Source organism: Dermacentor andersoni, chromosome 11, assembly GCF_023375885.2.
Source record: "Dermacentor andersoni chromosome 11, qqDerAnde1_hic_scaffold, whole genome shotgun sequence".
Classification (NCBI taxonomy): Eukaryota; Metazoa; Arthropoda; class Arachnida; order Ixodida; family Ixodidae; genus Dermacentor; species Dermacentor andersoni.
The window spans coordinates 5,129,278-5,148,611 of NC_092824.1; positions in this window are offsets into that span (position 1 = coordinate 5,129,278).

The window sequence follows — 19,334 nt, forward strand, 5'->3', positions numbered from 1 at the left end:
ATGAAAATGTTGCTGACAAACTTCAGCCAGGAGTTCATCAACCACATCGACAAGGGTCTGACGAAAGCATACATTGAGGAAATTCTGAAAGCAAGCAATGCGTTTTTTCTCTCGGATTCTGCCGCATCCTCCCCGACAGCCGTAGTTGGCGAACCAGACTTCGACATAAATGCAAGTCTCCCTAAAATTAAGCAACAACAGCTCATACGTCTACTTCGACGATACAAAAAGTGCTTTTCGACGTCATCAAGGATTCGACAAGCTCCAGTCGCAAAGCATCACAGAATAACTGGAGAGTGTGTCCGACCACTCCGCCAGAGCCCTTATCAAAATTCTACGCGAGAACGCGAAGCTATAATGCACCCAGTTGACGAAATATTGCGCGACGACACCATCCAGCCGTCAAAAAGCCCGTGGGCATCTCCTGTAGTCTTGATGAAGAAAAAGGACGGAACTCTACGTTTCTGCGTCGATTTTAGTCGTCTGAACAAGATCGCGAAGAAGGAGGTATACCCTCTCCCACGGATAGACGACGCATTGGATCGGCTCTGCAACGCTAAATATTTCTCGTCGACGGACCTCAAGTCTGGCTATTGGCAAATAGAAGTCGACGAAAGAGATCGCGAAAAGAGCGCCATCGTCACCCCAGGCGGCCTCTCCGAGTTCAAAGTTATGCCATTTGGACTGTGCTCGGCGCCTGCAACGTTCCACCGCGTGATGGACGTGGTTTCAGCAGGATTGAAGTGGCAGACCTGTCTCGTTTACTTGGATGACGTCGTTTTCTTCGCCGGAAATTTGGGCGATGACCTTACGTGGCTTGCAACAGTACTAGAGGCCATCAGGTCATGAGGGCTTACTCTGAAGCCGGAAAAGTGCCACTTCACTTACGGCGAGCTTCTGCTTCTAGGCCACGTCATCAGCAAATCTGGAGTCCGCCCCGACCCGCAGGAGACAGCTGCCATCGAAAAGTTTCCTCAGCCCATCGACAAGAAGGCAGTGCGTAGATTCTTTGGCATGTGTGCCTACTATAGCCGCTTTGTCAAGGACTTTTCACGCATCACGGGGCCGCTAACACATCTAACCAAATGTGATGTGGAGTTCAAGTGGGAAACGCCGCAGGCCGATGCATTTCAAGAACTCAAACGACGCATACAGTCGCCGCCGGTACTTGCACACTTCGACGTGAATACTGATACCGAAATCCACACTGACGCCTGTAGCCTAGGCCTCGGTGCCGTCGTAGTCCCTAGGAAAGACGGACTTGAACGGCTAATATGTTGTGCTAGCCGGTCGCTGTCAAAAGCGGAAGGCAATTATTCTACGACTGAAAAGGAATGCCACGCCATCATTTGGGCTACAGCAAAATTGCGCCCTTACCTATATGGGAGGCCATTCAAAGTGGTCAGCGACCATCACGCGTTGTCTTGGCTAGCTAACTTGAAAGACCCTTCATGATTGCTGGCACGGTGGAGCCTAAGACCACAAGAATACGACATCACTGTGACCTAGAAGTCCGGAGGGAAACACTCAGATGTGATTGCCTATCACGCGCCCCCATTGACCCGCCGCCGCATGATGACGTCGATGACGACGCGTTCCTTTGAATAATAAGCGCGGAAGACTTCGCTGAACAGCAACGAGCAGACGCGGAGCTAAAAGCACTCGTCGAGTATTTGGAAGGGCACACCGATGTTGTCCCTAGGGCATGTGAGCGCGGATTGTCTTCGTTCACGCTTCAAAACAACCTACTCATGAAGAATAACTTCTCACCACTACGCGCCAACTATCTTCTTTTTGTTCCGTCGGCGCTACGTCCAGAAGTACTGCACTCCCTGCATGACGATCCGACCTCAGGGCACCTCGGTTTATCCCGGAGGCTGTCGAGGATACAAGAAAGTTATTACTGGCCGCACGTAACCGCCGATGTCACCCGTTACGTCAAGACATGCCGAGACTCTCAGGGACGCAAGACACCACCGACAAGGCCAGCGGGATTACTACAGCCGATCAAGCCTCCTTACCGACCCTTTCAGCAGATCGGGATGGGCTTGTTGGAAACGTTTCCGACATCAACTTCCGGAAATAAGTGGATAGTCCTGGCGAAGGACTCTCTCACCCGCTTCGCTGAAACTAAAGCTCTACCGAAAGGCAGCGCCGCTCAAGTGGCGAAAATTTTCGCCAAGAACATCCTGCTGCGCTATGGTGCTCCAAAAGTTCTCATCACCGACAGAGGAATGGCTTTTACAGCAGATTTCACCCAAGCCATTCTGCTATACAGCCAGACAAACCACAGGAGGACAACTGCCTACCACCCGCAGACGAATGGTCTCACGGAGCGCCTGAACAAGACGCCCGCCCACATGCTGGCAATGTACGTCGACGTCGAGCACAAGACGCGGGATGCCGTCCTGCCGTGCGTAACCTTCGCTTACAACAGGGCGGTGCAAAAAACAACACAGATCACGCCATTCAAGCTGGTTTACGGTAGGTACACCACGACGACTCTCGACGCCATGCGGCCGCACGTGACCGACGAAGAGAATTTCGACGTCGCTACCTATCTCCAGCGCGCAGTGGAAGCCCGACAGCTCGCCCGCCTACAGATCAAGAACCAGCAGCGTACCGATAGCCGACACTACAACCTCGGACGAAGCTACGTCCAGTACCAGCCTGGTGACCATGTTTGAGTTTGGACCCCAATACGTCGACGAGGACTCAGTGAGAAACTATTGCGGCGCTATTTCGGACCCTACAAGGTCATCCGGCGTATTGGCGCACGGGACTATGAAGTCGTGCCAGACGGCATTTCGCAGTCACAGCGGCGCCGCGCCCGATTTGAAGTGGTCCACGTGGTGCGTCTTAAGCCCTTTTACGCATACCGACAATCTTTCTTACTTTGTTGTTTCTTTGCTACGGCTTTTTTTATTACTTTCGTTTGTTTGCAGCATCGGGTCGATGCTTTTTCAGAGGGGGTATTGACTTGTGCACTCGCCTATCTTTATCAGGCGAGCATGGTTCACCGCCTAACAAATATCGCACAGCGCAGGACGCGCCTGCATGTATCAGAAGTTTCATGAATGTTATCGATGGTTCCATCCGCTGTCTGGGGCCGAGCGCTCTGCAATCTGATTGCATGTGCGCGCTACGCGAATAATATAGTACTTTGTGGAAGGCATGCCGGTCCCAGCGATTACTCTGGAACATTCGACGACTGATGTATAAAAGCCGACGCGCCTGACCCGCTGATCAGATTTTCGACGGTCACCGACTGTGTTCGTTGCTGTCGTCGTTCTTTGAGTGTAACCTGTTTTTGAGGGCACAAGTTCGCCCAATAAAACGCTAGTTTCATCATTCCCAGTTTGGCTGCTTTCTTCACCGTCACACCACGTGACAATATACGGCCATTGTATCAAATTATCAAGGGAAGGTGCATGACGCTATCACTATTTTCACCAAGGACTACATGGTGGCGAACAAGCGGCGATTGCTCTAGGCATGAGGAGTTATAAGTGGGCCTGCATATACAGTGATTCGAAATCCGCATAAAGTGTTTTGATAAAAGCTACATAGCTGGAGTTGCAGCTAAACTTTTTTAATTCATTGGGATTATTAGAACTGAAATCCGATGGTCTCCTGCGCATATGGGGAATGTGGATGAGACTCGGGTAAACCTCAGTGAGGTTGCTCATGATTTGGCACGAGGACTTGCTAATCGTGACAGTCACAACCGAGCCTTTCACCATCAAGCCAGGGAATCTAGATGTCATTTAATAACTTTCACTGACATTACCAAACATTACTATTTATGATGCAGGCAGTTCCTTTTATCTCATTCAAAACTAAAGAGGGCGCAGGCAGTCTACCTGCGGTTATTGCAAATAGCTACATAACCCAAGCCGTACCACATAAATAATATATACCCAGAGAGGGAGAATAAAATGCACTGCAACAATTGCAATGACATCATTCGAATCAGGCATGCTGGCGGGGTGTCCCGCGACTCTCCTCAACTTCGTTGAAGAAGAAACACAGTGGGGCCTCAAAAACAATGAGCCTCAAAGCCCATTGTTTTAAGACCAACTAAGGGCCGTCCAGAGGGCCCATGATGTCGCTGAAGGGCTTGGCCTGACATTGCCAATGTGGGAGCTTGGGTTAAAAAGTCGACCCTCTGATCCCCATTCTTATAAAAGTTTTCACGCACACACACACGCACACACACACACACACACACACACACACACACACACACACACACACACACACACACACACACACACACACACACACACACACACACACACACACACACACACACACACACACACACACACACACACACACACACACACACACACACACGGGTCAAAAGAGAAAGGCAGTGGCATGGTGCCTCCTTAAGGCAAAAGCGTGCCCCAGTCAAGTAACAATAAATCAGTAGTCACTGGAACTTTATCCAGACAAACGTAAATTGTGCAATTACAGGGTACACTTCAGCCACATGCTCTAAGCCTGCCCGGAGACCCCTGTGAGGGTAAAATTTCTTGACAAAGGGGAAAGGGGTGGGGGGGGGGGGCGGGTGGCCGCGCTCCTAAGCCTCGACGCACAAAACAGGCACACTAAATCCGGCGAGGCGAAGACGCCAGCAGGGCCCACCGGATAATCATCATCATCATCATTATCATCAGCCTGGCTACGCCCACTGCAGGGCATAGGCTTCTCCCATACTTCTCCAACTAGCCCGGTCATGTCCTAATTGTGGCCATGTTGTCCCTGCAAACTTCTTAATCTGATCCGCCCACCTAACTTTCTGCCGCCTTCTGCTACGCTTCTCTTCTCTTGGTATCCAGTCCGTAACCCTTAATGACCATCGGTTATCTTTCCTCCTCATTACACGTCCTGCTCATGCCAAGGGTCCCTCCTCCCCTGCAAGAGGCTCGCGGAACCCTTCTGCGAATTGAATAAAGAATGTTCATCCTCCTTCTCCTCCTCTCCAATTGTAACCAGCATATCCCGCGGCATCTAATGTGAGCAGCTTGTGACATATTTTTATGATAAAACAATGATGCCTGCGGCCTCAAAAGTAATGGTTAAGTTAAGATTACGGGTAGAAGTGCCGCCTTGCACGACTATAGTGGGTCCTCCTGACGGATGGCTGGAATTTTCGGGGTCCCTTCGTAGAACAGTAAATCTTCTAAGTAATTAGGAAAAATTAGGCAAATTTCTAGACCCTGTATACTTTTTGAAAATACATCTCCAATGCCACAAGCAAGCCGACGCGACAAGAAGCTAATGGGTGTATCTCCGTGCCGACGCGAATCGTGATTTCCGCGTAAGAGACGAAACTTTTCTTTCTTTAGATACATTTTTAAGCCCTGTTCAAGTTCGGCGAAAGATATCTCTTCTACCTAGCTGCGTTCACGATCGCATGCCTGCGGGAGATTCTGGAACCATGGTGCTAGAATTCTTTAGCAATAATTCTATATTGTGCTACCTATCGCGATAAGCAAAACCCGTCTATTGTGGCTAAATCAACGGACATTTTTCAGGCATGTAAGGCCCTCTGGGCTTACCCAGGGTTATCTGACTGAGCTATCACGGTTTCACGGTTACAATAGTCTGAAGTTCGAATCCTCGCATGTCAAGAAGAATGTTTTTTTTTTTTTTTATCTCCACCAATGCACTACATCTCCAGGCTCGGAGTGGCGCGTGACACCGCCAAAAGCTGCCGAGTGTCAGTGGGGCTTTACTTACTGAGGTACAAGCAAATCAGAAGGACCCACTAAGCTTCAACAAGACACTCCCTCACCAGAACAGCAATTGGCCTCCCTAGTGCAGTATTCGGCCACTCCCTCCCAAATCACTCCTTCTATCAACCAATGGCCCTCAGGCGCCAGCAGCTCTCGAGCACCTGAGCGAGGCTGTTGTCAGAGCTGCGACACAGCAAAGGGTGCTAAGAACGTCTAGACCTGGACAGGCCTCCAATAAAAACTGACCCTGGCAACCTTTAAGACCCGAACTCGCGAGTGAGGCTAGCTTAGCGGGACTCTGATGAATTATCAGGCATTGTTTGGGATTTCATTGTCTTTAGTGTGGTTGGAAGAACCAGTGAGGCTTATTCAGTGTTCATTAACGCCCATGTCCTCGTCTACAGAGTTCTCCCAGATAAGAAGCAATACGGGTTAGAACTGCTAACCTATAATGACATAGGTGGCAATAATGACGAATTCTACACCTTTATTCAGAAGGTAGCAGTAGTCTTAATAAAACCTAATAAGAGGTATAGAATAAAGGTTGTACAAGCGTACGCTTCAACATCCAGTCATGATGATGATGAGGTAGATCAGTTTTATGAGGATGCTGAATTAGTGGTGGGAAAAGTGCACACTCAGTATGCTGTAGTAATAGGCGACTTCTATGCAAAAGTTAGGGAAAACCAGGCTGGTGAGCAAGCAATTGGCAAAGCATTGGATTCTAGAAAGGCTACAGCAGAGATGCTGGTAGAATTCGCGGAAAGTAATAAGCTGCGAATAATGAGCACCATCTTCAAGAAGGGTAGCAACAGAAAGTGGACCTGCCAAAGCCCTAATGGTGAAATAAGAAAAACAGATTTCATACTTGGCGCCGATCCCAGCATAGTGCAGTATATTGAAATGTTAGGTTAAGTGCAGTGATTATGAGTTAGTGAGGTGTTGGATTCATATTCATCTGAAGTGAGAAAGAGCAACATTGGTCAGGAAAAAATAGAGCAACCTAGACGCAGTAAGACTAAAAGTATACCAATTCAGGCTCGTAGTTGCCTAACAAATATGCAGCCTCATAACAAAGAGATGAAGATGGCATAGAGGTAATCAATGAAACCGTAGCTAGGGTGGCATCTGAAGCAGCAATTGAAGTGGGAGTTTAGACGACAAGGCAACCAGTAGGAAAGCTATCCGATGTAACAAAGGACCTAATAAAGAAACTACAAAAATAAAAGGGTCCTATTCAAGAGATAAGAGAGAATTCGTGGAACGGTAAAAACTGATCAACACGGGCAAAGTAAGGGATATGCGAAATTACAACCTGAGAACGACTGAGGAAGCAGTAAAAAATGAACGCAGCACGAAATCAGGGAGAAGGAGACTTGGCATAGGACAAACCAAGATGTAAGCGCTAAAAGATCAGCAGGGTTATATCATAAGCAATCTCAGAGGTGTGGTAAAAGCAGAAGAAATCTAAGCTGACCAGTACAGTACCCAGAGGAGCCACGATACCTCCGTGCGCAGTACTTATGAACAGGTTACAGAGACTCCTTCTATAACTAGCGAGGGGGTTAGAAGGGCTTTACACGATATGAAACGGGGCAAAGTGGCAGGAGAAGATGGACTAATGGTCGATTTAACCAAAGATGGTGGTACATAATTTAGCAAGGTAAGATTGCAGGCCTGTTGGTGAGACATTGTGAATAAAACCGGTACAGAAAGAGGACGGAGAGGCACGACAACACAGGTCAGTTCTTACTTGCAACTAAATTGTTATTAAAAAACCGCATAACTTTTATAGAAGATAGCATGTGTAGCCCAATGAATAGTAACCAGGATGAAGTAGAAGACCAAAAAAGTTTTTTTGAATTAGCGGAATCTTTTCAGAAGTCTATAAACGAGTGCAAACAGGTGGAAGTGAAAAAACTAAGAGCAACACAAAATGAAATAAATAGCACATAAACGTGAGCAACACACATTAAAGAATAAATCATGAAAAGGACAAACCAAGATCAGAAGCCTCAAACATGACAATACATCTCATTCATAGAAGCGATGGCACAAAAGACCATCAATAGAAAATGCAACAATGGACTCGCATGGCAACAAACCCCAGTTCTCTTCGCAAGACGGAAACTGAAGGGGATAGCCACGGCCTCTACAATCTCTCTTTCAAGCTATCCCTTCCTTCTTCCTATAATCTGTGTATATAGAGCGCTCTGTGTTGTCGCCTCGCTCCGTCATGTATCTGTAGCTGTTTTATTTACAAAGGAGGATACCTAATGCTTGAAAAACTGGTGACCCTCTATACGAACTGTTTCTCGACTTCAAGGGTCCCAAAGAACTGGGTGAATAGTAATCGAGTAAAACGGAGACTTTTAGAATTGAACAATTATAGGCCCATTAGCCTACTCCCAAGTTATTTACAAAATATTCACCAAGATATTTTCCAATAGAATGATCGCAACACTGGACTTCACTCAACCAAGGGAATAGCGTGGCGTCAGGAAGGGATAGTCCACAATGAATCACATCCATGTCATTAATCCGGTAATTTAGAAATCCACAGAGAACAATCAGCCTCTTTATATGGCTTTCATAGATTACGAAAAGCCATTCGATTCAGCAGAGGCACCTGTAGTCATAGAGGTATTGCGTAATCAAGGAGTGCAGGACGCTTACGTAAAAATATTGGAAAACATCTGCACAAATTCCACAGCCAGCCTAATTTGCCACAAGGAAATTAGGGGTCGGACAAGCAGACCGTCTCTCCAATATTATTCACTGCGTGCTTGGAAGAAGTATTCAGGCTATTAAACTGAGAAGGCTTAGAAGTGAGGATCAACGGCGAATATCTCAGCAACCTTCGATTTGTAGATAAAATTGTCCTGTTGAGCATCACTGGAGTCGAGCTGCAAGAAATGATTGAGGTCCTTAACAGAGAGAGTATAACAGTGGGGCTGAAGGTTAATATGCAGAAGACAAAGATAATGAACAATAGCTGGGCAAGGGAACAAAAGTTCAGAATCGCCACTCAGCATCTACTGTCTGTGAAGGAGTATGTTTACCTAGGTCAATTACTCACAGGGAACCCTGATCTTGAGAAGGAAATTTACAGAACGATGAAATCTTGCTGGAAGGGAAACGGTAAACGCTGTCGTCTCGTGACTGGAAGCTCAACATTATCACTGAAAAAAAAGGTGTACAATCACTGCCTATAACAGGTGCTGACATATGGGGCAGAAACTTTCAGACAAACAAAGAAGCTTGAGACCAAGTTAAAGACCGGGCAAAGAGTGATGGAACGAGGAATGTTAGGAGCCACGTTAAGAGATAGAAAGAGCGGTGTGGATGAAACAGCAAACGGGAATAACCGATATTATAATTGACATTAAGCGAAAAAAATGGAGCTGGGCAGATCATGCAAACCGTACGTGAGATTACCGGTGAACGATTAGGGTTACAGAATGGTTGCAAAGACCAGGGTCGTGCAGTCGAAGACGGCAGGAGAGTAGGTGGGGTGATGAAGTTACAAAATTTGCAGGCGCTATTTCATATCGGTTGGCGCAGGACAAGGGTAATTGGAGATTGCAGGGGGAGGCCTTCGTCCTGCAGCGGCCATAAAATATACATGATGATGATGGTGATAATGATATGCCAGTGCACCCCTTGATTTGGTATCTCGTCGGGTTCCATGCCGAAACCTCTACAAGGGTCAACGTGGTTATAGCTCCAAGCAGATGCTGTTGAAGGTCACTGAAACCCCATCCCCGTAAAAACTGGTGGCTGCTTTGACAAAGAATATCCGGGTCGAAACTGAACGCGAGCAAAAGTAGAGCTTCAGTTCTTGGTGACAAGCTGAAACCGGGCCTACCACGCGACCCTTAAAATAGCAGGAAAGATTAAGCTTCGGGGGATAGAGTTCGGTCCATCTGGCACCTCACGCGACGTATGGGAACCGCTCGTCCTAGAGGATATGGTTGCCACTGAGACGACAAGACTCCGCAAGTTCTCTTTAGCGCAGAAAGCCAGTATTCTTAACTGTATTTTTCTTGCGCATTGCTTCTATGTTGCAGATGTCGCACTACTACCGAGGCCAGCACTGCAGGCACTCAGCCGTGCCGTTTTTCTTCTTGGCTGGCGCGACAGAGCGTCTGCAGAAGGACGGCCTACGGTTACCATGGCACCTCGGGGGCTTCAGCTTGCCCTGTATATAAACGAGGGCGCTACTGCTTGGCCTTAAGGCACTAATGACATTCGCAGATGACGTAAGGGCACCTCAAGGCCGCTCGTGATACATTTTCTAGGTCTAATTCGGAGGGTACTAGTCCCCCGATCTTTAAGCATCCTTTACCCAAGTGCCCAAGACACAACACAATATTACAGCGCAGTCAGCTCGTTGTTCCAGGAACTCAGCGCCGTAGACTCTGAGGCAGAGCCAAAAGAACTAGTGCCAGCGCAGCTCTGCGAAATCCTCTTATCCACCCTGTCCACCACTGACTTTCCCATGATGGGAATTAACGTCGACTAAGCAAAATTTTTCTTTTCATCTGTCATTGGTGTGTGGGCACTCTGGCCGTTGCGTCCTTGTATAACGCATGCTGCGATGCAAATCGGCATTACGGGAAGCACTGTTTTAAAAGTTACACAGACGTTTCACTTCGTGAATACGGTTTACGTACAATCGCATGGAAGCGGGAATCATGCACAGTGGCGTCCAAGCACCAAGAGAAAGTGCGCGAAGGCCGTCGTGGACGCTGCAATATCCTTGTCGGTGGGACTTCTGGTGGGCCACGTAGAAAGTGCACATTGCTACACGTGCAAAGATGAGACGCCGCGAGCATGCACAGCGACGACCACGACGTCAAAGCACAGACGAAAAGGGCACGAACGCAGTCGCTACATTTCGTCTACAGCTTCGCTGTACATCCACATTTCCATGGTGGAATTGAGGCGGATATTTCTTACGGCGAAGCTATTAAGGGTTACTTTCCCCGCTATCGTGTCCGCGTGTAGAAAAAAGTCCCGAAGAAAGTGTGATGCCGGGCTGACCCGCGGCGAAGATGACGCAGGCGTTAAGCACTCCCTATCCGTGGACTCATGCCGATGATAGAACAATACCGGGCGAACGGCGAAGTGAAGCAGGCCTTAAACACTCGCCACACCTGACCCGATTCCAAAGATGGTGCAATGCCTGGCCGACCAGCGGCGGAGGTGAAGCAGGCGCTAAGCACTCCCCATACGTGGGCAGATCCTGAAAATAGTGAAATGCCAGGCCTACCTGCTGTGCAGGTGCAGTTCGCCATTAAGGGACCCACATACACAGCTTCGCTGGTCATCCTTCACAGGCTTAGAGTGCACTGAGTTATTTAGAGCACAGCTCTTAGGCGTCCGGTCCTGGTCCTGTACGTAACCGAGCGAACGAGCTCAGCGAAGGATGAAAGAGCGAACGCGGAACGCAGCGGTTGATGAAAGACATCGATGCTGAAGAGAGTGCGAGGAGGAAAACGAAGGACGCGGAAGTAGCGGAATCGTGAGGAGAAAACCGGAGAAGAGTAAGACAAAAGGGAGAGGACGAAAGTTGAGTCTCGCACGTGTCGCGCTTTACGGTGGCGGCCAGGCATCCGGCGGTGGTGGTCGTAGAAGCATTTATTGCCAATGACGAATGGTGGGAGCGAAGCCCCCTACATGACACTTGGGTGCTCCCTTACTGTAAGGGGGCACCCTTACAACTCGAAGGAGAGCCCTTGGAGCGCTGCAGTAGCGGCGTGTCGACATGCGCTAAACCTCTGCAAATTGCAGGTTAGTTGTAACCAGTTTTCTGTAGGTTGTACTTAGTTGCCTCTTGTTCTTGTCGCCACTGCTGCTGCCATTGCTGTATTCCTGTTTTTCTTTTTCTGTGGGTGCGTTTTCCTTGCAAACATGCTACTTTCAGCAAACGATGTATGTCCGGGTCATAAGGAAAGTTGTGAAAAGGCCTGGTGTGCGGAGAATGTTCCTTCATGTACCATTTCGGTAACTGCTCAGGGGTAGCAGAATCAACTTACATATCAAAAAGCGAAGCATGGCGGAAGGGTTGGCATTTCCAAACATGTAAGATAGCTAAGCCGAGAGGTAGCCAGAGCAACAAAACAAAAAGAGAACAAGATGCAGACATAGCGACGTTGCTTCAAGGTATTCATGCAAAACTAGAAAGCCTCATCACACTAAAGGACACAGTACACAAAATGGAGCACGCTGTGGAAGTGATGTCAGACAAATATGACGAAGTTCTGGTACACATGCACAATCATGAAAAAGAAATATCGCAGCTAAATAAACGAGTCGAATCAATTGAATCTCAAGACCGCGCAATTTAAGAACGACAGATAACTCAAGATCTAAACAACCTTGAATGGCAAAGCAGAAAGCTAAATCTCGAGTTCCATGGCATACCCATCAGTGAAAACGAAGACTTATTGTCAAAAATTAATGAAGTGGCAGCGGAGCTTCACATTCCAGAAATAGCTAAATACGACATTGTTGCTTTGCACAGGCTTCCAGCACCTAAAGATAAGATACCAGGTATCACAGCACATTTTGCAAGACAGGATTTGAAGGCTCAGTTTTTACGAAAAAAAAACAACAGAACAAAACCAGTCAAAAATGAGCTGCTACATTCAGGAAAATTTGACGAAACACAGCAGGATATTGCTTGAGGTAACCAGGCAATGGGCTAACGTGCACGATTTCAAATTCGCCTGGCATCGGAACGGCAAAGTTTTTGTCCGCCAGAAAGATGGAACAACAGTACATCATGTAAAATGCAAGGAGGACTTAGCCAAGATTAAAAAGGCTTAAGTTTCTTTTTTCTTTTCCTTATTATGGCCTCATACAAAGATTACATTACACCATCCGAATTTAAAGATATTTGTGGTCTGGAATATGCCAGTTCACTGAAGCTGTTTCACCTCAATGCCCAGTCAACTAAGAAAACATCCGCTCAATTCGATATGTTGTTCAGCAACCTTGATTTTGCTTTTGACATCATTATGCTTTGGAGACGTGGCACACAGAAGAAGCTAATGCATTATGCTCACCCTCCTACAACACCTATTTGGTGAATCGAACTACCTCTCGTGGAGGAGGTGTGGCAACGATGGTGAAGAAACATCTTGTCTGTGACCGAGTGTCGATTTTTTCCTACGTGCGTGAAGACTATGAAATTCTGTCTTTGACGGTCGACAAAAAACTATTAAGCGTAGTATACCGGCCTCCGAGCGGAAATGTGCAAAACTTTTTGGTATTTCTAGATTCTTTGTTTACTTTTTCAAATGAAAATAAGCTATCTGTTATCATCGGCGGAGATTTTAACAATAATATGCTTGGAGATCTGCCCGCAAAACGGGAATTTGAACAATTAATTAAAGGCTATGGATGTATGAATGTAATTAATAAGCCTACCAGAATTACTCCCACATCTTCTTCGTTGCTTCATATCTTTATAACCAACTTGCATGCATCTAATATGAAGGCTGGTATCATGTGCACACGTAAGTGATCACTTCGGTATATATATATGTGTTTAGATAAACATATGCGTAAAACAAAACCCACACAGCAATACTTTCAAAACTTTTCATTAACGAATATGGACACTTTCAAATTACAAATTGCTTGTGTAGATTGGCGTATTGTGCTGAACGAGAGAGAGGCTGAAAGTGCATTTAATATCTTTCTGAGTCTTTTTTTAGATGTATATAATACATGTTTTCCCAAAAGTCTTTTCGAAGCCAAAGAAGATACGTAAGCCATGAATTACAAAAGAACTTCCCAGACAGATTGACATTAGAGATAAACTGTATGCAAAATTCATGGCTACACGCGAGCCAGATATATTAAAGACATTTAAAGTATTCCGCAATAAATAACGAGGGAAATTAGAGCTGCCAGAAATGATTACATTTGCAATTTCTTTCAGCGTTCTGCAGGAAAGACAAGCGAAATATGAGAAAAACTGAATACAGTTCTAAATTGCCACAAAAACTTTAGCTTTGTCACAAAAATTGAGCGTAACAATAAAGAGATCACAGACGCTCGTTTTGCGGATGAATTTAACAAATACTTTGTTGATTTTAAAGTAGAACGTCCGACTTAAGGGGCACTCGATTATAGCAGAAATAAACACCAGGAATCCCTTTTTTTTAGTCCTGTAATAGAGCCTGATGTTATTTCGGCGTTCCGAGGAATAAATAACAGCAAAAGCAGCGACGCAGACGGTATAAAAGTTGCACCTGTCAAACATGTAATAGAACGAATTTCACCGTGCCTAACGCACATATTTAATCTGTGTTTTTTTACAGGGAGTGTTTCCACAACTATTGCAGGTTGCTAGGGTGACAGAGCTCTATAAAAAAGGCGATAAAACTGACATTGGAAACTACAGACCCGTGTCCATACTCCTTTTTTTTTCTAAAGGGCTGGAAAAAGTAATTTACGCCAAAATAATGAATTTCTGCGATAAAAACGGTATACTTTCCCAGTCACAATTTGGCTTCCGTAAACACAGGTCGACGGGACAGGTTTTGCTCGAGCAGCAAGAATTTATTTTAAACGCCTTTGAAAAAAAAAAAGAAGTAGCCTTGGGTGTTTTTGTAGGCTTCACAAAAGCGTTTGATTTTTTTAACATTCGATCTTACTCAAAAAATTAGATACATATGGAATCCGTGGTAATGCACTAGCACTTTTAGCATCTTATTTATAAAATCGACAACAATATGTCTACCTCAATGGTTTCTCTTCAGATAAAAAACAATAACATCAGGAGTACCTCAGGGAAGTATCCTTGGAGCACTTTTATTTAATATCTATTTGAATGACATTATATGTATTAATCCGAACGTTAAACATATCATTTATGCCGATGACACGACTATGCTTTTCTCAGCTGCATGTCCGAATAACTTTATTTCTGAAGCAAATAGCTCACTATCGCGTTGGAATGAGTGGTCAAGTGCTAATGCATTAAAAATAAACACGGCCAAGACGAAAGCTATACTTTTCCGTCCAAGGAATAAGAGCGTTTTTATAAATACAGATCTTTTGTTAGGCGATTCAAAAATAGAAATACTCCGCGCATTCAAAACCCTTGGCGTTGTCTTCAACGAGAACTTAACGTGGGAAGACCACGTGGGACATGTTGTTTCTAAATTTTCAAGTGTCGTAGGAGCTACGTACATTAATAAAGAGATACTGCCTGTGCAGGTCAAGGTTATTCTTTACAATACATTATTTCAGTCTCATAATAATTATGCACATTTAGTTTGGGGAACTACGGCTGTTACAAATTTACGTAATATTTACGTAAATTTACGTAATGCAAAAAAGAATGTTGCGGCATGTTCTCGGTGTTCCTCGAGAACACCCATCTCTGCCTTTGTTTAAAAAGTTGGAAATTATGAAAATTACTCACATGTATCCATACCGTCTGTGTTTAACATATAAAAAGGATGTGAAAGAAAACAAACTTTCTCTCAGCTTTAGCTTCTCTGTCAAAGAAAGCTCCTTTATACGATACACGTAGTAGGGAAATTTGGAACGTAGAGACGTGTAGAACTACCTAAGGACAGCAAATCATGAAACGAAAGCTGCCAGAATTATTGAATTTTTTGTCACAGACATGCTATACAGCTAGAACATACATCGAAACAGCAATTAAAATTGTTCTTTTCTGCCTCAGTTGTATTTCCCTGAACATTGTTCTCGTTTGTATAAATTGGTATGCATATCAAATTTCTGTTTGTCTTCTGACGTTCTTCCTGAACTCTTTTTTTTTTCATTGTGAAATTTAGTGATGAATGTTCGTGATATAGCATTATGCAGATGTTAATAAGTCGTTGTTGTGTGTATGGTGTTTGCATACGTCTTCCAGCAGTGTCCTGTAAACGTAATGTCATTACTACAGTTACGTGTTCACACGTTTGGGAATGTGCATATTTATACGCCACAAAGATGCTTGTAGTTATAGGTCTTATTTTTGTACAATCAAAAAATATGTTTTTATTTCTTGTCGGTAGCTGAACTGTCTGCCTTTATGGAATGCATTTGTTATTTCTTTGGTGGGGCAGGAACTAGTCAAGCTGTCTGTTTCAGCTTTTTTTCCCTTACCTCCCCCATCACGTTGATGGAAAAAAATAAAGGTTATTATTATTATTATTATTATTATTATTATTATTATTATTATTATTATAGCACTGGAGGTGATCCGGCGCTGGTCTTGAGCGGAAGTGCAGGTCAGGAGTCTCCGAGTAAGACTCCGGCACGGCAGGTGATGGGGGATGAGGGAAGGTGGGGCATGTGAGAAGGGCGTTTAGTAAGTCTCCTTGTTTGCCAGAAAGCTTGCATGTTGAGGGAAATCGGTCTGGTTATCGGGCATGTAGTAGTATGGGGTATGGAGCAGTCCAAGCTTGTAGTCGTCGCCAGTGTGAGGCCTGCGCTATGGTGAGGCATGGGGCTGGAGGTATGTATTCCCTTCGTTTGTCCCGGTAGTACGAGAGAATATCACGAAACGAGAGCAGGCACTCCCCGGCCCGTAGAGGGGGCTCGACTTCTACTATCCAGAATTTGACACCTCGTGCAAAGGAAAGAGCCTCCTCGTTGCCTGGGAGGCCGCCATATGCTGGCGTCCAGATGAGAGTTATGGGGCGCCGGGGCTACCAGAAGCGTAGTAAGCGCGCAGTGGTACGGTATATCTAGCCATTGGCATAGTTGAGAATGGCGGATTAGGAGTCAGTGATAATTGCGGTGGCAAATGTAGAGATGAGAGCAAGCGCGATGGCTGCCACTTCTGCCTCTGTGGTGGAATTGGTGATGATTTAGCTGGAGGTTAGAAGTTTTGTTTGATTGTCGCCTACCGCCACGGCGATAAGGCAGCCTGGCGTAAACTCCACTGCGTCCACGTGGACCACCTCATGGTCCTCACCATACTGTTTGTGGAGGGCCCGAGCCCTTGCTCTTCTGCGGTTCCCTTCTCGCTCAGGGGGCATGTTCTTGAGGTGGGGTATGTTGAGGTGAGAGTGGAGGATAGTGGAAAGGGTGTGCAATTGGGGTTACGCCTAATTGGGATAACAGACTGCGGCCAGCCTCTGAGTTAGACAGGCGGGATATTTGTGCCGTAAAGGTGGCATCTGTGAGTTACTCAAAGGTGTTGTAGACATCGAGTTTCAGAAGTCGGTTATTTGATGTGCTGGAAGGAGCGCGTAGAGCTGCTTTCGTGCAACTCCGTAGGAGCGCGTTTACCCGGTCTCTCTCCTTCTGTCGGAGAGGTAGGTATGGAACACCATATGTGGTGTGGCTTATGATGTCAGCTTGGGTGAGGCGAGGCATGCTTTTCTCGCGTAAGCCAGCCCAGCGGCTTCCTATGCGGCGAATCAATCGGGTGGTCTATTGAGCATGTGTTTGGAGAGTTTTTATGACTTCTCCGTGCGCGCCATCAGAGTGGCGTCTAGCGCCAGTACACGAATTTTGGACGCTAGTAGGATGAGAGGGGTACCTAGCGTAAGGATAAAGGGAGGAACGATTCAATTGTGTTGCTTGTGGCGGTAGAGAAAGAGGTCCGATGTTGAATGGGAGCAGGTCAGGTCACGCTCTCATACGTAAGTGTCGATGGTGGTTATTACCCATTGTAGGCGTTGTTTTCTTTCGGCGTCACGGCTTGGTTTGTCTAGACAGTGATGTCGTCGGCGTAGAGGCTGAAATGGATGGCGGGGATTTGAGCAAGTGTTGGGGTATTTGAAGGAGCGCTATGCTGAATAATACAGGTGAAAGGCGGCTCCCTGAGGCGTACTTCGTGCGCCCAGTGTTATACATGGGAGGCGATGGCCGCCGAAAGTAAGTGTGGCTGTGCGGTGGCTGAGGAAACCTCGGATGTAGTTGTACATCCTGGCGCCGACTCCCAAGGTTGACACATTCTGTAGGCTACCATAGTGTTTAACGTTATCAAATGTCTTAGTAAGATCCACACCTAGGATATCTTTGGTGTCGTTGGTTTGGGAATCCGTAATATGATATTTTAGCTGTAGGATGTCGTCCTGTGTTGAAAGCCCAGGACGAAATCCAAAAATACAGGTGGGCATCAGGTCGTTGCTTCCTAGGTACTGGCAGAGCTAGTCTGGAGTAGGTGTTCCACGAGTTTGCCAACAGAACAAGTCAGGGAGATAGGTCTGAGGTTAGAGCTTAGCAGAGGTTTCCCAGGTTTAGGTATGAAAACGACTTTGGCCTCTATCCATTGCGGTGGGAGGGCCGCCCTTTTGTCAGTTCCCTATACTTTATTCCGTAATGGCGGCAATGGATTGTGCGTCGAGGTTCAGGAGAGCCTTGTTATGTACCCCGTTTATGCTGGGTGCTGAAGATGTGTTAAATCTCTGAGGTTCAGCCTGAACTTCTGCGTCTGTAATGGGTTGGTTGAGGAGGTCATTACCGGAGCCTGCATAATTAGGGTGTGTTAATGGAGCGGATGTGGGGAAGTACATATTTCGAAGTTCTTTGAGGAGTTCCAGCGGAGGTGCACCGGAAGTATTTATGCGCTTGCTGAGGCTGTGTCTTTGTGCAGTCTTAGACTGTGTGGAGTCTATTAAGTGTCTAAAGAGGCTCCAGGTCTGAGGTAAACCCATATTGGTATCGAGCTTGTTGCATTGTGACTACCAGTTTTGTCGTGAAAGAATCGCTGCGTGCGTCTATATCTCTTTGTTGAAAAGGGTTAGGCGGCTTCTAAATGTCCGGTTCCAACGCTGCCTTTGCCAGCGTCGTTCTAGGCCTGCTTTAGCTTGTCATAAATGTAGGAGGCAAGAGTGAACTGTGTCGCTTGGGTAATCCTCCCGTAGGGGACGAGTTAATAATCGGGCATCACATTGTAGTTGCTGGGACCACTCGGTGATGTCCATGAAGGAGGCGGAGCTGCGGGATGCGTCGAGCGCGTCCTCCATACATGGAAACAAAGTGCCGGCGCTCGCTTCGGGCCCACTGCGCATGCGCTACTTCGCTTGCGCCGCCACCACTCGATAATGCGCCCCACACGAGTGACGCGTTCCCGTGTTCACGCTTTCTTAGTAGAGAAACAAATTCTACAATACTGCACACTTGGCGAACACTGGCAACACTAAAAAGGTCGCGCTAGAGTATTCATGCGTCCAATAGCTGCGCGAGCATTGAAAAAAAAAAGAATGCGTAATGGAGCTAACAGAAACCGTTTCATTTTTTGTTCTTTCCTGCTAGATGTAAAAAAAGATCTGGTGCAAATGAAGTCATACTTTGCGACTTATTTTTCTTCCGTTACGTAGGAACGAGCTCACGCCACGCCAGACGAGCCAGATACGTGCGCCATGCACCAGATACACCACCGCAGCGAGCGAGGGCGGCTGCGCATGTGAACTTCGCCTCATCGGCAACCCGTCTTCTGTTCTTATTTTATTGCGATAGCAATTACATTGTTAAGGGGATGTTGCGAATCTAGAACAACTATATTTACAATGTATATACATGTTGAGTCGGAATAGTTAAGATGGTTCACCACCAACAACACCCAGCAGCAAGTGCCTCTGAACTTCTTCGTCCGCT